Genomic DNA, 20,923 nt, shown 5'->3' on the forward strand with positions numbered 1-20,923 from the left:
TCATTTTTACATGCCTGAATGACAACACATTTGAATAAATTGGAGTCATAACAGGATAAACGCACTACACATAAACATACTGTTGGTGGAAATCTCTGTTTGTGTTTTCATCAGATTGATAACTCGAGGATATACGTTTCTTAGAATATGTTAAAGTTGTTTGAGCGTTTTGTTGTACGTCACACTGCTGGCAATAATACAGTAACTCTCAGTTGAGACTGCCTGCAGCTTGTAATGTTTCCAGTCTCACATTCTGATTTAAGATGCGTCTCTTTTCCCACACTCCCTTGTGTCCTCAGGTGGTCAGTCGAAGGAAGTAAATACATGACATGAACAGGACTAATATATTATCCATATAAAAGGAGCCATGCTCAAATGTCAATTCTATTACTACATGTTGGTTGTTCAAATCAATTAATTTCCTTTATTATCGCTCACTGAGCTATTATGTAACTTACTACTGGTATTTATAAATGTTCTTCCACTCAAATGGTTACAAACATCGAAATGGTTGAAATTGTGATGCCCAATGTTAGTTTTGGAAACAAAAAAGTCCGTATGGTGGAATTCTAAAGGATGAGAAATTGCATTTTAAGAGCTTTCTGCTTTCAATACCACTAGCAAAGCATAGGCTTCACCATTATCAAAAAAAGCACCATATGAAGAATGCATGATGATCTCTTGATTATTTTTATAGAGCCAATTTTGATTAGTTTCCTGGTCTTTGCTTTAAGTAATTAATTGGTAGGAGTGGTAAACACTTGGTGGAATCCTTACAGGTGTATGTTATTGGCATAAGTACAGAGGTATTAGATGCGTTTTTGGGGAAAGTAATATAATCAGAGGTCTTCCTGTTTTTTTTCAGACATTTCGTTGGCACCACTGTGTATAAGGAAGTGGCACCTAAAAATCAAACGTTCAGTACCCTGTGCAATGTGTTACATACAATTCTACACTTCCTCTCTAAATAACCGGTGCTAGTATCGAGAGACTCTGTGGATTCAATGCTTACTCATCCTGCTGACGTCAGAGAGAAGCAGGGACGTGCACATGTGCGGGCTAATGTTGCCCGGGCAACGGTCCGTTTGGCCTTTTCGGCTGACCTGCCCCTCTGGAGAGAGCGATCTTGTTTTTTCTTTTTTCTGTTGTGGCCCAATCAACATGATGAGCCCACAATTAGTATTGTTGCGTCTCGCTGCGGGAAACATACTGTGTCAGCGCTGTCATCTGCCGGTGCATTAAGACTACCTCAGTGTCGGATTTTGGAAACTTGATTTTGAGTTGTCTCACGGCGCAGTAAGGGTATAGGCCTAAGGGACAAACCAGGGGACTTTACTTCCTCTTGATTAATTACCAAAAAAACACCTAAATATAGCCTACTGTACTTGTTATTGCGCTTCTGTCTTTCTGTGTCTTTTCATCTGTAAACTCCCGGCCGCTTGCTCTCTTTTCTTGTTCGCCCTCTCACGGGTGAACAATGCCCCGCTTCATTGTAGGATTTCTGCCATGTCTCTACCTCTTTAGTTTGACCATCTTCTTTATTAAGTTATGGAATACTAAATAAATAAGTAATTAGGCCTAGATACCTTACCGTTACTGCACTCATAAAGAATGATAAGAATAAGAATAATGCATATTGAACTGGTTTCATTAATTAGTGAGTTTATTTAAGGTAATTAGTTAGAAGCCCTATTTTATCAGTATGTCTGGACTGCACAGCAGTTACAATGGTCAAACTACATTAGAACAGAATTGTCCCCATTTTGTCTTTAATAGTTACGAACATTAGATATTTTAATGAGATATGGACCGCAAAACAAAAAATTTCCCTGTTTTCACCAAAGTCACCAAATGCAAGTATTCGCCTTAGCTTATTTTGTTATGAGATGTGAATTACTGTTCAATTTAGTTGATGTAATAATCGTTTGGTTTATTTTACATTAAAAACAAGTTACAATTTTCTAAAGGTCTTATGTTTTTTTTCTGGGGGAGGCCCTTTTTCCAGTTTAGAGCAATAGCCCGTCCAAATGTCTGTGCACGTCCCTGGAGAGAAGCGTCATCGATTATTTTGATTTTAAAAAGGATATTCATTTACACAAAGATAAATCCCTCGGCAATCATTGTGGACAAACTGAGCTACCAACTAATTACAAACAACACTGTGATGACCTTCTCTGTGCTGTGTTCGGTTTCTCACTGACCTTCTTCTGCACAAACTGAGATTGGCCCAATTGAAGATTAGTCCAGCCTGTACCTCAAGTAACAGTGGAGCCATTACACATTGAGTATCACTCTTTACGCCAAACTGGTTGGATCAATACTCCTCTAGGAGACGGAGCATCCTAACCGTGCTTCAGATACTGTGGCCTTTCATCCTCCCCTCTCCCATTACAAAACTCATCTTTCCTCTTTACAGATGATGCCTGGGTGAGTTTGGACTGCTCAGTGATTGGGTAAAGCATTTATCTGAATCACCGATGACCAAGAAGATGTTTTTTACAAATGAGCAGATGGTAATTGTTGTCTGAGTGTAGGTTTGAAACGTGAGGATTGCCAGGTTCAGTTCTTTATAAAGGAACTTTATGTGGACAAATGGCACCAAAACAATCCATAATTAATCAGATTTAATCAAATGCTAAATGAAATAAAGTCCTTAATTTACTGTAGACCGGTTTGAAAGCCCCCACAGTAAAGTGAAGAAATTGCAAAAAAACACGTTTGTCTTTTATATTAATTATTTTTCTTTTTACCCTAGAATACCTATAATGCAGTGACCACCAACTGGCGGCACGCGGGACACATCCGGCCCGCCAGACATTCTCATCCGGTCCGCACGACGGTGGTGACTGTGGCGTTGGCGGAGTGGTTACTGCGTTCGGCCCCCACCCATTTTTTGTTTTACAACGTCTCGTGAGTAAGGTGCAGTACCGGAGTCCAACAGAGAGGCTGCAGCTGCGGGACAGTAGACTGCGTACTGCGAAAGCTTCCCTGCCTTGAAGAAGAAGTGATCCTTCGTTGTGAAGAGTCTGGTTATAATGCCTTCCGCACCATAGCAGTAGCCCCGCTGCGACAGAGTCCAACAGAGAGGCAGGAGCTGCGGGACAGTAGCTTAGAAGCAGGGTTGGGTTACGGAATACATGTAACGGCGTTACGTAATCAGAATACAGCTGGCGTTACATTTGAAAAACGAGTAATCTGATTACAGTCACTGTCGTAAACCTGAAGTGAATACATTTTGGAATACTTATTGGAATTATTGGTGGAAAAGTTTCCTCACAAAATGTAATATTCATTAACGGCAGAACTGTGTGCACACTGCACAGCGCTGCAGCATGTCTGTGAGCGAGAGAGAGATGCAGCGTGTCTGTGAGGCCCCGCCCCCGCACGCAGATGAAAGAGAGAGGTCTCTTTTAAAATATATTGAAAGTTAGAAACGGAGATGGTTAGATAAAATGTGCAAGATAACGTTTATGTAGCATTTATTTATTGTCGAAATGATGACATTTCATAATGGGATCAAATAAATGGCCTGCTGCTGCTGAATGCATGGGGCAAGTGACTGGAAAAAGTTTTAAAAGTTATTACATCGTTTCAGATAATAAATAATAATGATAATTCATTCTATTTAGGGGCGCCTTTCAAAGCACCCAAGGACACCTTACAATTCATAACATATTCCAAGGTTTTAAGACAGGACAAAGAATGCAGTCTGGGTGATGTTTTTTATGTGGGGTGCAGATGAGAGGGAGCTGTCCAGAATGACACCAAGATGTTGTGTTTGAGTTCTTGATAAGCCATTAAAACAGTAAAATATGTGTCTCCTGTTCACCAAAACATACCCATCTGTTATGGAAAAATAAAGTATTCCAAAAGTAATCTGAATATGTTACTTTTTTAAGACACGTAACTGTAACTGTATTCTGATTACTTTCAGAGCATGTATTCAGTATTCAGTGACTGATTACATTTACAAAGTAACCCTCCCAACCCTGCCTAGAAGTGATTCTTCGTTAGCGTGAAGAGTCTGCTAAGCTTTATGCGGTTCCCCCCGGCCAACAACTTAAAAATTCTGGCTTATATAGAAATTGCTGGCCCGCGATAGTGTCTATTGGATACATTTTGGCCCTTGGACAAATGTAGTTGGTGATCCCTGGACAATGCTAATAATGATGATGTAAAGGTGTTATTATCCAACAGTTACTAGTTGCAAATTGTTCCAGCTGGTCCAAATTGTGTGGTTTCCGAGCATGGACATTCACTTTGAGCACCCTCCACAGATTCTCAATAGGATTAAGATCTGGGCTATGTGCGGGCCACTCCAGCACCTTGGTTTTTGCGTCCTTTAGGAACTTTTGGACCAATTTTGATGTGTGCTTTGGGTCATTGTCTTTTTGGAAGACCCAGCGACGACCTAAGCGACGACTGAGAGCAGATTTTTTCATATTATCCCTCAAAATGTCAACATAATTTTAATTTGTCATGATGCCTTGCACCGAATAAGGCTTCCTGTGCCTGAGGCTGCAAAACAACCCCACAGCATGATGTATTCTTCTTAGGGTTGAAGGCCTCTCCCTTTCTTCGCCAAACATAAGCAACATCCATGTGCCCAAACAGTTCCAGTTTAGTCTCATCTGACCAAAGCAACAATCATCTTGGCAGATGTCCGGGGATTCTTGCCGACATCTCTGACTATTTTCCTCTCCAGAGTTCTTGGAATATTGCGCTTTCGACCACGCCTAGGTTTGTTTCTTACAGAATTTGTCTCCTTGTACTTTGCAATGATGCAACGTATAGCCGTTCTAGACATTGTGAAGCGCTTGGAAATAGCAGTATAGCCTTCCCCCTTATCATGAGCCTCCACTATCTTCTTTCTGAGCTCAAGACTGATTTCCTTTGTCTTTGGCATGGTGAGTAGGAGTAGTAGTATAGTCCCTCTCAATAAGGTATTCAAGTGCCTGTTTCTTGGAGTCCTTTTATGCTGATTGAATGCTCAGGTGTGGCTTGAAAGCTGATTGGTTGATTAGGTGTGGTTTGAAAGCTGATTGATTGATTAGCTAATATTTTTGACCAACACATTTTTCACTATATTTGATATAAAGCAAGCCTAAAAACTTATTTTATTTTCCAAAATGTACCAAAAGCTACTAAATAGCACTGGTGAATGTTTGATTATTATTAACATTGGTAAGAATTTTAGGAAAATGTTCCATAACTCCTGGGGGGCTAATAATTTAGGCCTCAACTGTACATGTCAACACTCAAAAAATGACTACCTACCCATGAGTCAGTGTAAAAATTATGGTTGGCAGTGTCTCCACAGGTTAATGTTGTGAGTGAAGACACAAGGGGCGAAAGTGTTTAACTATTTCATATCCCCGTAATACTTTCTTAGTTCATTACGTTCATTGTTTTTCTGAAATGTTATGTTTGAATAAGGAAAGTATTAACTTATGTTAACCTTTGTGAATCCCATCTCAAATCCACATAAGCAAATAGAGCAAGGTAACACCTTTATTATTAGTATTTTATTTTCCTTTCCTCTATTCTGAAAGAAGACATGTTATGGAATACAAATAGGTAAAAATCGCAAAGTTGACTGGTGTATAAAAACAATTGTTTGTCTGTGATGTCTCTATAGGAAGCCTGCATATCATCAGGACTGATGCCTTACTGACAAGTTATTGCATCAATTAAGTTGCGGTTAGTAGTTGTAACTCTCAAAGCATAGTAGTAGATCAGAAGGCATGATGCCAGCGTTGTATGTGTTAATATAGACTGCAAATGGTATTCACCCTGCTGTTAACCCCATCCCTCTCATCCATTTTTCTATAACCTTATTTCCTTTAGGCCACAGTCAGTTCCTTGACACACCCTCTTCTCCTGTTTTCTGGGCTTTACCATTCTCAGACCCGACCAGGTCACAGTTCCTGTCTGTTCAGACATTGTGACTGACAATAACAGCATTTGTCTCTACTCACTCTGAATCACACATTCCTGGGGATGTAACTGCGCAAGATGGACAACAAGATAATGTTTTGAATCAAAAGATGATTAGTTACGTTAACTCTTTGCTTGATGACAATGCTGTAACCTTGCAGCGTGCAAATTGGATTACAAGTGCAGTTATTGTATATATAATTTAACACTTGATAATAAGCACATAAAAAAAAGACAGTAAAGAAAAAAAACTGCTTAAATGAAACCACCAATAATTTTAAATATATACTTATTATAATATAATAAGCCCATGACAACATTTCTTTATCTAAAATAGGAGAAGATACATGGCCTCGGATTTTCTGTTCTCACTTGTGTTTTATTATATAGCTTCAGGTACGGTTTTCAACTTCTCCTGTGGTAGTTAAAGACTTTAATCATATCCTGATAGACAATAATTCCATGTTTATCTTTTTGTGCAAATATAAATCATGCTTATTATCTTCAGATCAGGCTTATAAATCAAAAAGACTAATAGTACCCGGGGATTGTGGAAGCAGCCAATCAAATTACCTTGCCCCCTCGAGTACCGTACATTTGTTTCAGATATCATTAACCTTTTCAATTGTTTCACAGCAAATGTCAGAGTGTGGCGATTTACAATGATGCAGGAAACACTTGGTCAATACCTGTGAAAATCGATTGCATCTGGATCTTATTCCATAAATACAAGTCAAGGTGGTAGAAGCTTATCAAAGCCTGTAAGAAATCATGTTACATCTAGTCAGTAATGTCAAAAATGAAAGTCATTATAGTGAATTGAGGTTTTTCAAGCTGTACAATGGTGCTTCTTTTAATAGATCAAATTATTATAAATTATGAATAATTTCCTGATGACGGTGCAAATTGTTCAAACGTGTTTCTTTTGATCTCTCTATTCTGCTTTTGCTTGCGTTGGCTGCACTTGTGTGGTGATGAAATACAGCTGGAGATGGTGGGCTGTGATTGGTCTGTTTGAAAGGATAGCTGCATCTGGATTGGCAAAGCTGTTGAGCTCATTCTATTTAAACCCCAGCTGTCAAAAACGTGCCCTCCTCCTCCACCTCTGTCACTTCCAACAATGGGCCTCTTTCACTGCAGACACTTGTCACAGGGGGGAAAGCACAGGTGTTACTAATAACACCAACGATGGCCTTATTTCTTTCAAGTGTTTCCGTGAGAGTAACAGTCAGCCAGCATTCACCATACCAGGAACCTGACAGCAGCTTAATGGAATTCAGACATCGTTAGTTTAATCATTTACACCTGTGCTTTTCCCACTGTTACTAATCAAAATGTCTTACCTGAAAAAGGCATTTTGAAGCCATATTTTACAGCAGATCATTGCCATGAGAGTCTGGGCAAGAAGAGTAGCAGCTTTGAACAGGAACATTGATATAAAATAGACCTTTCTTATATTTCCATAAACGACAAAAAAGCAAGAACCATGAATAAAAATACAATAATCTACTTCAACTACAATATTGAGTCATAAGTGAGGCAAGTCATAAGGAATCATGCTATGGCTCTCATCCAAAATATTAGATAACGAGTGCATTTAGTTTGATTAAGACTCATCAGAAATATCTGCTGTTCAGCACAGCCCAGCTCATGCCATCATATTTTCAAACCTGTTATTATGCATTACTATCTGGTGACATGTATCTCAAACAACTTTAAAACCCATTTTAAGACAAAAACAAAACAAAAAGGTGGCACAATTGTCACCTCTTTGTTTTTTTCAAGCAAAATAACTCAATATACAGTATGTCATTTTGAAAGCGCCATACATAATTTTAACTTGAAGCTTATTTTTCATCTTCTGTTTAAGGAATTTGTTAGAAGACACAAACAAAGCAGGAGAGTCAACAACCAACTACATTGAAAATGCAACGCAATGTTTACGTTTTATTTTATTTGAAAGCATGGGTAAGACAGAAAGAATATTGTTCTCGCAATAATAACCCATAGACACCGGTTAGCCATTTAAAATGAATTTGTAGTTACAATTCTACTTTAAATACTTACATTGTTGTTGTTGAACTTTTTTATCCTTTTTTCTACTGTTTCAAAGTTTAGGTTAAGGATGTTCAAATGTTGTTTTTGTTGGGGAAGTTAAGGATTTGGTTATGTGGGGATTTGTTTGGTGCCTGAGGAAAATTAACATATTTGATTTTTATAAGAAAACCACTTCCCTTCATACTGTGCAACATGCATTAGGAGTGGGATGCGCAGAGCAGTCACACTGCATGTTATGTCTAGGGTTTAGAAACACTCACAATGTTTCTTATTGCAACAAATAACAGACAAAATGTAAGTTACATGGTAGGATGTCTAGATATCTTCTTTTGAATCAATGTTCAACATGAAAAAAGGGGGGGGGGAAACCTAATAGAAAATGACAGAAAGCAGATTAACATCTTTGCTGAGGGATTCATCAGAATTTAAAGACATGTCGCTTAGACCTGGCTCTTTTAGTAACTGTTCCAGTCAAGTTGTCATCCTAGCATTAAACAAATGCAGTTTAAGCCCCATAACATGTCTACTAACATTTTAAACAATAATAATTTTAAAGATACAATTACGCTTCAAATGTTTAGCTTAATTTTAGCAGCTGTAGCTAGTTCATTTAAAATTGGCTATTTTAATGGGTTTCTATTTCTGTCTGGATTTAAAGTGTGTATCTGACTTATAACAATGAGAAACTAGAAAAGGGATCTTCAGTATGTATTTGATATGTACGTACAATACATGTACACATACATGCTAACATCAGTAGCTTGTATTGATTCACTTCAGGTATTTAGTCTTGGAAACATGGCAAAATACTCCAACTTTAAACAATTACTAAAGTCGCATCTAGACTGCTGCATTGAGTTATTTATATTTAAGCAATAGCTCACGACAGGCCGTGGTATATGCTCATTATATCACAGCTAAGGGGCGTGGTTCGGCCCGACCCCCTTAGCTGTTTTTATAAAACGGTTACCAAGTGTGGCAATATGAAAGAAAAATACACACTCTAATTTAAATAGTCTTTATTAGCAAATAATGATGTTCAAAATAAAATAGTCCCTCCGTTGCCTTCTGCACGAAACATAAGCTGTGTCCCAGCTTGGGTCCTCCGCGGACTGCGAAATGAGACGGTCTCCGGAGCATGTCCATGTACGTCACCGGCAGTTACCCCTACATTTTGCCGCCCCCGTCACCTAGCAACCAGCTGCAGTCACAAGTGCCGGTAATAATTTCTGACACTAGGCAAAATATTTTCAAACTGTTTTCAAACTGTTATCAAAACTGTTTTCAAAAATATTTTCAAAACTGTTCAATATGGAGTCAGATCTAGCTGTACTTATTTTGGTGTTAAGTTTAAATTATTTTCCCGAGGTCGCAACAGGCCCCCGCGAAGAGGGCTTCATTCTCCCCGCGCATCTGGATAAATTGCGCAGTCTGCTCCTTGCTCCCTATCAAAACAAAATTGTTGCAGTAAGATTTGTATAACAAAAGCAGTTAAATAAATAAATTAGCTTTATAATGAATCCCAACAATATGAAAACCAAACAGGGTTTAGAAATATTTTCACTTCATATTATTATATGTATTGTAGTGCCGAGAGACGGGAGTCGGAGGCGGGGTATCGAAGGTACAAGCTAGACTTTTATTTAACATCAGAACAACATGTAAACAGCTTTCAGCCCGGGAAGATGAGACCGGGGGAAACAGGAAGTCCGGTCAACTCACTAATGTCCGTGCGGAACAATACCCCAACCCATAGTTCCGTGGGTGAATAATGTCAATCACCACACAAGCCCCCCCAGAATTCACCCATAGTCAAAACCCTCGCGCCTGGGAGGAAGTACCGCCCAACCCCGGCGCGTACGGACCACGGGGGCTGAGGAGGGCGGGGCCGCAGGCGAGGGCAGGGGCAGGGGCGCCAACGAGGGCGAGGGCATCCCCACAGGGGGTGGGGGGCGGGACATGGGAGGGCGGCCCTGACGTGGGGGCAGAGCCAACTCCAACGGCCTGGAAACGTCCACGTGAGCAGGCTTAATCCGATCAACGGACACAGTCTCAGGCCTGCCACCAACGTCCACCAGCAGGCTCTTGTCCCCGTGACGTATGACCCTGAACGGACCGTCGTAAGGGGGGCGCAGGGGAATAAAAACGAAATCCGCCGACCGTAATCCGGGGGACACCCGGAAAGCTGGGTTGCTGTGCTGCGACGTGGGGACGGGCGTGAATGTCCCGGCGGTCTCCAGCAGGGAGGAGCGTTGCCCGGCTGCAGACCAGGGCACAGTGGCGGTGGGAATGAATTCCCCGGGGACCCGTAGCGTCTGGCCATAGACGAGCTCCGCCGACGAGGACTGCAGGTCTTCCTTGGGGGCACACCTGAGGCCGAGCATAACCCACGGGAGCTTATCCACCCAGTTGCCGTCTGTCAATCCGGCACGCAGTGACGCCTTCATGGATCGGTGAAACCGCTCACACAATCCGTTAGCCTGGGGGTGATATGCGGTGGTGCGGTGCAGCTTGACCCCCAAACCCACAGCAACAGCGTTCCACAGCTCCGAGGTGAACTGAGAACCGCAGTCAGAGGAGAGGTCAGACGGGGTCCCGAAGCGCGCCACCCACGTGCCGATGAAAGCGCGGGCGATGTCGGAAGCTGACGTCGAGGTGAGGGGAACGGCCTCGGGCCAGCGGGTCGTCCTGTCCAACATCGTAAACAGGTAGGTGAAACCGTGAGAGGGGGGAAGCGGACCTACGAGGTCGACATTGACATGGTCAAACCTCCTCTCAGGAACCGCAAACAGTTCAAAAGGGGCCCTAGTATGGCGGTGGACTTTAGCCCGTTGACAAGCCACGCATGCGTCGACCCAGGACTTCACGTCCTTCTTAAGCCCCTGCCACACGAACTTCTGCGACACCAACTTCACGGACGGTTTCCTACCGGGGTGGGAAAGATTGTGAACCGCCTCAAAAACGGGTCGGCGCCAGTCCGTAGGGACTAGCGGTCGAGGCTGGCCCGTGGAGATGTCACACCACAGCTTCGCGCCCGAGTCACCGACCGTGACCTCCTCCAGTCGCAATCCCGTGACCGAGGCCTTGAGGGTCTGGACCCCGTGGTCAGAGGCCTGGTCAGCGCCCATGCGGAGGTAATCGAGGCCCAGCTGCACAGCTCCGATGACCGCTCTGGAGAGGCAGTCCGCGACCACGTTAGCCTTGCCAGCGATGTGTCGTATGTCCGTGGTGTACTCGGAGATGTACGAAAGCTGGCGTTGCTGTCGGGCGGACCACGGCTCGGCCACCTTGGACATGCAGAAAGTAAGTGGCTTGTGATCCACGAACGCCGCAAACTCCCGGCCTTCCAGCAGGAAACGGAAGTGGCGAACAGCCAAATAGAGACCAAGGAGTTCCCTGTCGAAAGCGCTGTACTTGCGCTCCCTGGGAGTCAACTGGCGGCTGAAAAAGGCAAGCGGTTGCCAGGCGCCGTCGACCCATTGTTCATGCACCGCGCCCACAGCGTAGTCAGACGCGTCGGTGGTTATAGCGATGGGGGCCCTGTGTGACGGGTGAGCCAACATGGCGGCTTCGCTCAGGGCGGCTTTGGTGGCATCGAAAGCGGCTTCCCTTTCAGCCGTCCAGTCTATGGCCTGGCCGGTGGACTTGTCCTTGAGGGCCTCGTACAGCGGGCGCATGGTGTGGGCCGCCCGGCGGATGAACCGGTGATAAAACGTCACCATCCCGAGGAACTCTCGGAGCGCCCGAGCTGTAGACGGTCGTGGAAAGGCGGACACGGCCTCCACTTTCGATGGAAGGGGGGCGGCTCCATCTTTGCTGATGAGATGCCCGAGGAAGTGGATGGAGGACAACCCGAACTGACACTTTGCCGGGTTGATAATCAGGCCGTGTTGGCTGAGCCTCGCAAAAAGGACACGGAGATGTGCCTGGTGCTCTTCAGAGGAGGAGCTGGCGACAAGGATGTCGTCTAAATAGACGAAAATGAATGGCATGTCTCTGAGCGCCGAATCCATCAGCCGCTGAAAGGACTGAGCTGCGTTCTTAAGTCCAAACGGCATACGCAGGAACTCGAAAAGCCCGAACGGCGTAATCACCGCAGTTTTGGGGACGTCTGAGGGGTGCACCGGAACCTGATGGTAGCCCCGCACCAGATCCACCTTGGAGAAAACCAGCTTGCCCGCCAGGTGTGAAGAGAAGTCCTGGATGTGAGGGACCGGGTAGCGGTCTGGCGTAGTGGCGTCGTTAAGGCGGCGGTAGTCACCACACGGTCGCCAGCCACCGGCTGATTTAGGGACCATGTGGAGCGGCGAAGCCCAAGGGCTGTCCGAGCGGCGGATGATGCCCAGACGCTCCATGCTGTTGAACTCCGACTTGGCGACCGACAGCATGTCAGGGTTGAGCCGCCGGGCCCTAGCATAGACTGGGGGGCCTTCAGTGTCAATGTGGTGCTCTACCCTGTGTTTGGTAGTGGCAGCGGAAAAGGTGGGCAGCGTCAAGTCGGGAAACTCACTGAGAAGGTGCTGGAACTTGTCACCCTGTGAGAGTGAGCTGGAGAGCCCGCTGAATGACGCCTCGCCGCGGGTACATGCGAACGAGGCAAACGTCAGTGCGTCCACCAGGCGGCTGTTCTTGACGTCCACCAGCAGTCCGTGAGCGCACAGGAAGTCTGCGCCAAGGAGGGCGAAGGAGATGTCAGCCGTGATGAAATCCCACTTAAACCGCTGACCCTCGAAACACAGGTCCACTGTCTTTGTGCCATAGGTGCGGATAGGGGTGTCGTTAGCGGACGTCAAAGGTGGGCCGTGGCCCCCACCGGCGGCATCCTCCACCGTAGCCGGCAGGACGCTCCGCTGGGCTCCTGTGTCACAAAGGAGTCTGCGACCAGAGAGGGTGTCCCTGATGAACAGGAGCCGGTTGGATGTGCTCACGCTCGCGGCCACTACCGAGCGCAGGCCTTGGCGTTTCCCGTTTCCTTGTAGGTGCAGGGGGGACGGCACATCCTCGCTTTCGCCCCATAGCGTGCATGGTACTGACACAGGCCAGGGCTGGAGTCGCTGACGTCGGCCCTGGAGCTTCTGCTAGGTGGCATGCCTCTACCAGGGAAGGAGCCGCTGCGTGTCGGGGCCAGCACCTCAGGGGTAAAACGCTGGGTGGCCAGGAAGAACCGGTCAGCTTCTTCGGCTAAAGCGCGTGGCTCAGTAATAGCCGTGTTAGCGAGCGCTGTCTGAACATGCGGCGGCATGTGCCGAAGAAACAGTTCTATGAACAAAAAATTGGGTTCTTCCGTACCTAGCAGGTTGAGCATCATTTCCATGTGGTCAGAAGGCTTGCTGTCTCCCAGGCTATGAATAGCGAGCAGGCGTCGGGCCCGTTCCGACCGAGACAGCTCGAAAGTCTTTAGCAGGAAAGCCTTGAACGCTGCATATTTATCCTGGGCAGGGGGAGATGTAATAAAGCCCACCGTCCGGGTCGCAGTGGAGCTTCCCAGTGCCGAAACGACGTGGAAATAGCGTGATGCGTCATCAGTTACTCCGCGGAGGGCGAACTGAGCCTCCGCCTGTGCGAACCATGCAGCCGCAGATGTATCCCAAAACTCCGGCAGTTTGAAAAAAACGGCGTTATTTGCCATGCTCGGTTCAGTCTCGGATCCTTCTACGAGACTTATGTCGGGGTCACCAATGTAGTGCCGAGAGACGGGAGTCGGAGGTGGGGTATCGAAGGTACAAGCTAGACTTTTATTTAACATCAGAACAACATGTAAACAGCTTTCAGCCCGGGAAGATGAGACCGGGGGAAACAGGAAGTCCGGTCAACTCACTAATGTCCGTGCGGAACAATACCCCAACCCATAGTTCCGTGGGTGAATAATGTCAATCACCACAGTATGTAATATAAAGAAGACATCTCCAATTGCCCGTATATTTAAATACACAAATTAAATAGGTTTACTTTTCTTTCATGTCGTTTACTATTTGGGCGAGTACATTTAAAAACGAATCAAGCTGAAACCGTTGTGGCCGTTGGTGGGACGTTACAAGCCTTATATATATTTTTTAACTCCTTCGTCACCGTCACCCGTTGCATCCTGGGATATGGTACACCGCGGAGTGTACATCAGATGTATCCTCTAAATCTGGGGAAAGAAGGCTGCATTTGCGGGCCGCATTCGGAGGAGTCTTGTCTTTTTTTTAAATTGGGACAGCCTTCGTTTGGCGGAAGTGACGTATGCGGTCTCCGAATGCATCCTCAGGAGGATGCAGCCGCTGAATTGGGACACAGCTATAGTGTGAGGTGGTTGCTATGCAACAACAGTAACAGCTAGCGAACATATTAGACAGATCGTTGATCCATTATTTGGCTATTTATTTACATGAATTTGTATGTTGCCTTTTATTGTGCACCCATTGAAAAACTGTCCAGCATCAGTAGCATGGCTTACGTGGTTACTTGTATGGGTTGAGGTTGTTCTAGGCTGTTGCTTGGCGTGGAGAGAATATTGCTCCACTTTCTCCGGTCCCCGAGATTCGGCTTCCAGTAGCTCTGGAGAGAGCTTTCACACCTGTGGCCACTAACGGTAATAATTTCTCTGCTTTGTTTCAAAACCCGCATCAGAAAGCTTTTGAATGGTGGTACTTATCCAGTTGGTCTACCTGCTCTTGACGTAGCTCTGCGTGTCGTCGTTTAGGTGCTTTTTTTCTGGAGATAGGCACTGCTCAATCCACTCCTCCATAGTAAGGCCACCCCGAAGGTCGAAGTTAACCTTAAAGGTTTCCATCTTAAGCTTTGTTAGTCAGTTAGTTTCGTAACGGACGTAATGTAACAGCTGTAACGGTTGTAACTTTTTCTCAGACACGGAGGGATACATAACTTGTGAAAAGTAACTACAATTCTACCTGTGATATACGCTCATTATATCACAGCTAAGAACCAATCAGATTGCTTTATTTGACTTGTCCGTTTTATAATAAAATTTATAAAACGGACAAGTCAAATCAAGCAATCTGGTTCTTAGCCGTGATATACTGAGCGTATACCACGGGTAGAATTGTAAGTTACTTTTCACAACAAGTCAGTATCCCTCCGCGTCTGAGAAAAACAGTATACCGTTGGTTGAAAAGCAAACTGCCTGCAGTTGCTTTTCATACTGGAACAAGAAAGCAGCGGAGAAGTAACGGGGCAGAAGCCCTCCTTTTTGACGCAGCGGTCCAGACATAGACATCAAACGGCAAAACATATTCAGTGTGCAGTTCCTTTGGCATTAGGGCAGGGATATCTAGATACTTTTGAAGGCTTAACATAATGAATTGTGCTACTTTTAAAGCAAGCAACGATGTTTTCAAGCTGATGTTTTCAAGCTAAGTTTTCAGCTAAGGGGGTTGTCGACCCTCGGCTTCGCGTCAAGCCGAACCACGCCCCTTAGCTGTGATATAATGAGCATATACCACGGCCTGTCGTGAGCTATTGCTTAAGTATAAAGACCTGCTGGCCAGCTGCCATTACTGAGCTATGATTACATCGCTATGCAAACAAAGGGTTTAAGACGGCCTACAATAAATTTTAAGAAATTTAAGAACGCACTACTGGAGGTTGACAAACAAAAATGGTTCAAGGTTTAATAGTACGTAAATTAAGGTTGATTAAAAATTATTTTTGTAATTTGAGTTTTTAACAGTATAGCATTTAAGCCAGGTCCCCTTTGTTACTATCTCTCACCCTATCTCTTTTCCACAAGAGACCAAAAGAGGCCTACCCACAATCCTTTCAGCAGATGAAAATAAGCTTTCCAGATTGTCCCTGCTGGAGATTGAATTATAACAAAAGCCCTGGCTGTTAGTGGAAGTGCTCAACAGGCCTCTGAATACCTTGCCAGGTCTCTCTGTGACTCTGGTTTCTCATGGTCGCCCATCCTAACCTGTACACACAAACCTTGGGGAAAAAAGAAAATGAATATAGCTCCTGCTCAAATAGTAAGTAAGTGAGGGGGCGAGGGTCATAATGGTCCAGATACACAATGTCAGAATTGCAAGTTCTTCCTTTGATTAGGGTCTGATGAAAGGGTGATCACTTTGCTCTAGTTGTTTTCTTTGGTAACTATGATTCACCGCTATTATCCTGAATCACACTGACCTTTTACTTACTGCAGGGAGAGATGTTCAGAGGAAAAAGTAGGTCAACGGATTGCAAAAGGTGGATATTGACATTGTCTTCTGACATTCACCCTAGAACTTTTGGGGCAGCTTTTGATGGTGTCTCTTGTCCCTGGGGTCCTAAATGACTTTGGTTCAGGGATTCCATGGACAGTCAGTCCAAGTGAGGGGTGAAGTGGTCCGTTCAAGTTCTTTAGCTAAGGAGAAAAATAAGCTCTTAACCGTGAATGAGAAGGGAAGAGATGCAGGGGGCAAATGCTGTGCATTCATTTCCTGGAGGCGATGTGAATATGATGTGCCAATCAGCTGGTTAACAGAAGGGGAACCTTATTGTGTTTGGTTAATCATGTGTACAGTGCTAAAAGGTTGGATGATGTAATGTTTATGTTCAGTGGAGAACTTGAGATGAGACCCCCTTCACTTAGTCATCTATACCCACAGAGACAGTAATTCCTGATAACCCACACATTTAAAAGCACATAAAATGTTTCACTTGTGTACTGCAGCATGATGCCTCTGGAGCAGAACATTTGCACGGATGGGTTTGATCATGCAGATAGAGAACACTGTGTCCACTCAACACAAAGAAACCCTTCATTTATGAAAAAATAAAACGTGTAAAAACTGGTGACTGTGAGCAAGGTCCAAGCTTGCCCGACTGCTGCCATATGACTTCAAACCACAATATGAAGATGTGTGTGAAGAAAGCGCCGATTCAACCTGGGGTCACATGTTGCAGAGGGTTTCAAATCTAGGCGACATTTAAAGAAAAGCTTTGATGTTCACAAACACACAGATGCATGCCATATGCAAATTCTGATTGCACACAAGCGTGGCTCCCTGTTGGGTGTTGCTGTGCCTGTGTCCCTCCATGCCTGCAGTTGAGTGGAGTGGTGTACAGCACCTTATCTCCCTGTCCTGGGCACATGACACCCGTTCGTCACTGGCAGACAACATATGCATTTCGATGAAATGAAACCTCGTACCCCTGAGTGTTCCTGATAGCTGGCAGTTCAAACTAGGACAGCAGGGGGCCAACATTACTGCCAGACAGACTATTTATATATATAATAGGCTTCTTCCGCCTTTTTTACATGCCAGTACTAAGAAATTACAACAACTGAGATGTGGATATACAGTACATTGGAAGTGTTTATAGAATGTATTTTGCAATGTTTTGTTTATACTTGTACTTACAGTACAGTTTCTACTAGATTGTGTTTTCATGCTTCAATGTACAAAAAAAGACCTCAGTCTGAAATACTAAATTTTAGCCGATTGTGCTCTGATTAATTTGCGAGATCAAATGCAAAGGTAGTTCTCAAGCTATAAGAGGAGATACTTAGACGAGGTAGTGGTATAAATGAGCATGAGCCTGCATGAAATGAGGAAGGCAGCACAATCTGAATTAATATTTGAATCCCAGGTTTTCTGACCCAGGCAGCACACAAAAAATACTAGGTTTTCTTATTTCAAAGTGTTTTTTTGATAACATGGCCCCTTTAAAAAAGAATAGATATATAAAATAAAACACTACTGATAGACATATAAAAGTAGAGCTTTACAAAAACATACAAGCCAAGATGTTTTGGTGAGGGTTATCTGGTTTAAGTGTATAATCAACAGTGGATGTAAAAATAGCTAACATAAATGAAATCAGTTTCTGAAAGCATTTCTAAAAGCAATTCTCTTTTTCAGGGTCCTTATTCATCAACTGAAAAGAAAAGCGAGAATGAAAAAGGTTAATAAATGTGAATATAAATGTCCAGTATAAAAAAGCAGCCTCGAGAGATAATAGGCTTTCAAGGCTAGAAATGGTCTTAATTCAGCAGTCTTACATCAATGTTTCAGAGACAAAAATACAGCCTTCAGTCACCACCTCTTTCAGAAGGCTTTAAGCCAGCACTTGTGACCAAGAATACTTTGTGAGCAGCCGGCAGGCAGGAATAGGAAGGTGTGAACAGGTCTGGCTGGTCGGCTGAGTTCCCACTGTATGAAACTAAACGGTGAACCACTATAAAAAAGCTTTTCAGGTTCTCACACATCCGAAAAACTCAACGGTGTGCTTACTCTACGTGACAACCATGTATATGTAATGTGTAGGGGTGTGTGTACATGTTGTACACAATTAGATTGCACAATGTATAATCATGTGATAACAATTTAGATATTTTGAACATGACATTTAAAAAAAAAAAAACGATCTTTTCTCAGGTTCAAGTTTGAGTTTAAAGGTCTGCATAAGAAAGTTTGATTTAATGACGGCAACTCTAAACATGCCTGAGTGAAGCTCTCAAATTGGAGAGGGCTCTGGTAATTGCGTTGAGAGAGACGCTCTTTTCTCACATGTTATCTTACTTCCTGCAGGTGTCAAGGCAGCGTTACAAATGTCTACCTCATTTTTTCAAGAAGTCAAGAAGTTCAGAGTGAGTACTAAAAACAGTGTTAATCTTAAAACTCAGAGCAAAAAGTAAGACTTATAGTTGTGTTCATCAGGCCAGAGTCATTAAATGAAAGTGTATTGTGTTATTTTCTTCCTAACACCCTGGTGTGCTCTATAGTTTTTTAACTGATGTTTAATGAGGGAAACCTGCCTTTGGCTACTACTGTTTTTCTGCACTCACTATTATTGCCAATGTGCAAACTGCATAAAGAGTGCAAACACAGATACTTCTTTTTAGGCTTAATAAGATGAAGGAGAACAAATAGAAAACCAGACCAACAGGTTTCAATCATACAGTAAAATACAGTTACCTGATGATCTATTAGTTTAGTTAAATCTTACTATAGTTTATACATTGTTACATACAATGGGAATTAAATATGTATGTCAATGCTGTGTATGTTCAGACGGGTGTGGGACCAGTGAAAAACAAACTATTTTAAAAGCTACTTCTTTAAATTGATTTGCACATTTTGTGTGTGGATGAGGGTGACTCACTCGTATTTTTCACTCACTTATTGCTGCTCAGCCTGGTTGCCATGCCCACAATGATGCACAAGCTCAGGCCTTGCCGTTTTTCACTTAAGGGGCAAGCTAAAACACAACATGACTAAAGAGCAGCCACTCAAGACTCCACGGGCAGAGCACAGCTTGGGAAAAAAACTGGCTTTTTCCTTAAAAGGAAAAGTTATATTATTTAAAAATACTGCCAGGGGTAAGAGTAAAACGAAAACAAACAACACTTTGATTTATACAAGAAGCTGTAAAAACCAGGTAATGATCACTCAGAAGCCAAGCATGACTTTTTCAATCAAAGATAAAAACAATTAAAGTCTCCTATTTTGGGAGCAGACAGAGAACATTGGCTACCTTGTAGATAAACATGGGGTGTGCTGTCTCGTCTGAAAACTCCATTTTAAATACAATTTGTGTTTGCATTTGCATGTATCCTTTGCTTAAATCAAGACCTTAATGAGTAATCTTTTTAAAATATGTTATGAATTGTTTTATAAAAAACACTCAAGAAACCCTTGCATTTATACATGTTTTGTAACCACATATTTGTTATTTGTCATGTAAAAATCATGATGGAAGTCATCAGTCAGTATGCAGTATAAGTAAAATCCAATAAGTCCTACAAAGACTCAAAAAGCAGAAAATAGCACACCAAGACAATATTGTAGAACAATACAAATGTATAATTCTCTCATGTATATCGACAATCGTTTTCAGCTTTACCCTATTTGTGATGATTCTGTTTAGTTTTGGTTTTGTTGTGTGCTTTTTTTGTGTTTTTCTTCTGTCTCCCCCCTCCCTTCTCTGTTTTCCTCTGCAGGGCTGGTGTGTGACAGGGAGTTGGCTGGCTCCTCCCAGCAGCAGACAAGGCACACATGTTTCCACTCACCTCTTCACCTGTTGACATAAAAGCAAGATAATTCCTTTGTGTTCGACCCTCCGGTGTGTTTCGCTGCCCTCCGCTTCCCTCCTCTTCCCTGTGATCTCTTCGCCTGGATTTTTGCCTCCTGTCCCTGACGTCCCCGTGCCAGCCAGCTTCCTGCCTCCACTGCCGTTTACTGTGCCTCTGCTTAAAATAACCTTTTTGTTTTTGACCATCTCTCTCTAAGTCTTTTGCTTTGGTGTCCAATATCTCTCGGCCGTAACACTATTTTTTCTATAATAAACCTAAACTCAGAAAGGCAAGCAACATTTACCAGTTGTAGCAGTTTTTTCAGTCAGTTCATTTTAGACAACAACTAAGTAAAGTAAAGTACCACGATCGCCAATTTTACATTAGGGGTTACATTAGTTCAGGCGTGGCACATTTAGATTGTCTGGAAGAATTCTCAGGAATTCCAAAGAATAGTTGAACACAAAATTCTGGAGAAATATAGAGTTTTTCATGAGTTTAATATGTATTTGTGTAAGTTAGAGATGTACTGTAGTTTGAAACATAATCAAGCTACTCCTTCCTACATCCAGGACATGGTTAAACTGTACACCCCAGCATGTGCACTCCGCTCTGCATCGGCCAAACGGATCGCTGCACCCGCACTGCGAGGGGGACCCAAGTTCCCATCAGCAAAAACACGTGGGTTTGCTATCCTGGCTCCAAAATGGTGGAATGAGCTCCCCATTGAAATCAGGACAGCAGAAAGCTTACACATCTTCCGGCGCAGACTGAAAACTCATCTCTTTCGACTCCACTTCGAGCGATAGAATTACTAACAAAGAATTGCTAACAAAGCAATTATATACTAATAAAGGACTGGCTTATCTAAAGCAAGTTGAGTAGCACCTGAAATATTTTAGCTCTATGAAACCTGATGTACTTATATGA

At 43.5% G+C, this 20,923-nt stretch overlaps 1 protein-coding gene across 1 annotated transcript in view; it reads right to left on the reverse strand.

The window, feature by feature from the left end:
* The window catches only part of adrb2a (adrenoceptor beta 2, surface a), a 44,573-nt gene extending 24,498 nt beyond the window's left edge, over positions 1–20,075 (reverse strand). Inside the window, exon 1 of the mRNA XM_079671612.1 lies at positions 19,991–20,075. The gene's annotated coding sequence lies outside the window, so the exon portion shown is untranslated. The remainder of the gene's footprint in view (positions 1–19,990) is intronic.
* Between the last annotated feature and the right edge of the window lie 848 nt (positions 20,076–20,923).

Source organism: Notothenia rossii, assembly GCF_949606895.1.
Source record: "Notothenia rossii genome assembly, chromosome: 3".
In the NCBI taxonomy this organism is placed as follows: domain Eukaryota; kingdom Metazoa; phylum Chordata; class Actinopteri; order Perciformes; family Nototheniidae; genus Notothenia; species Notothenia rossii.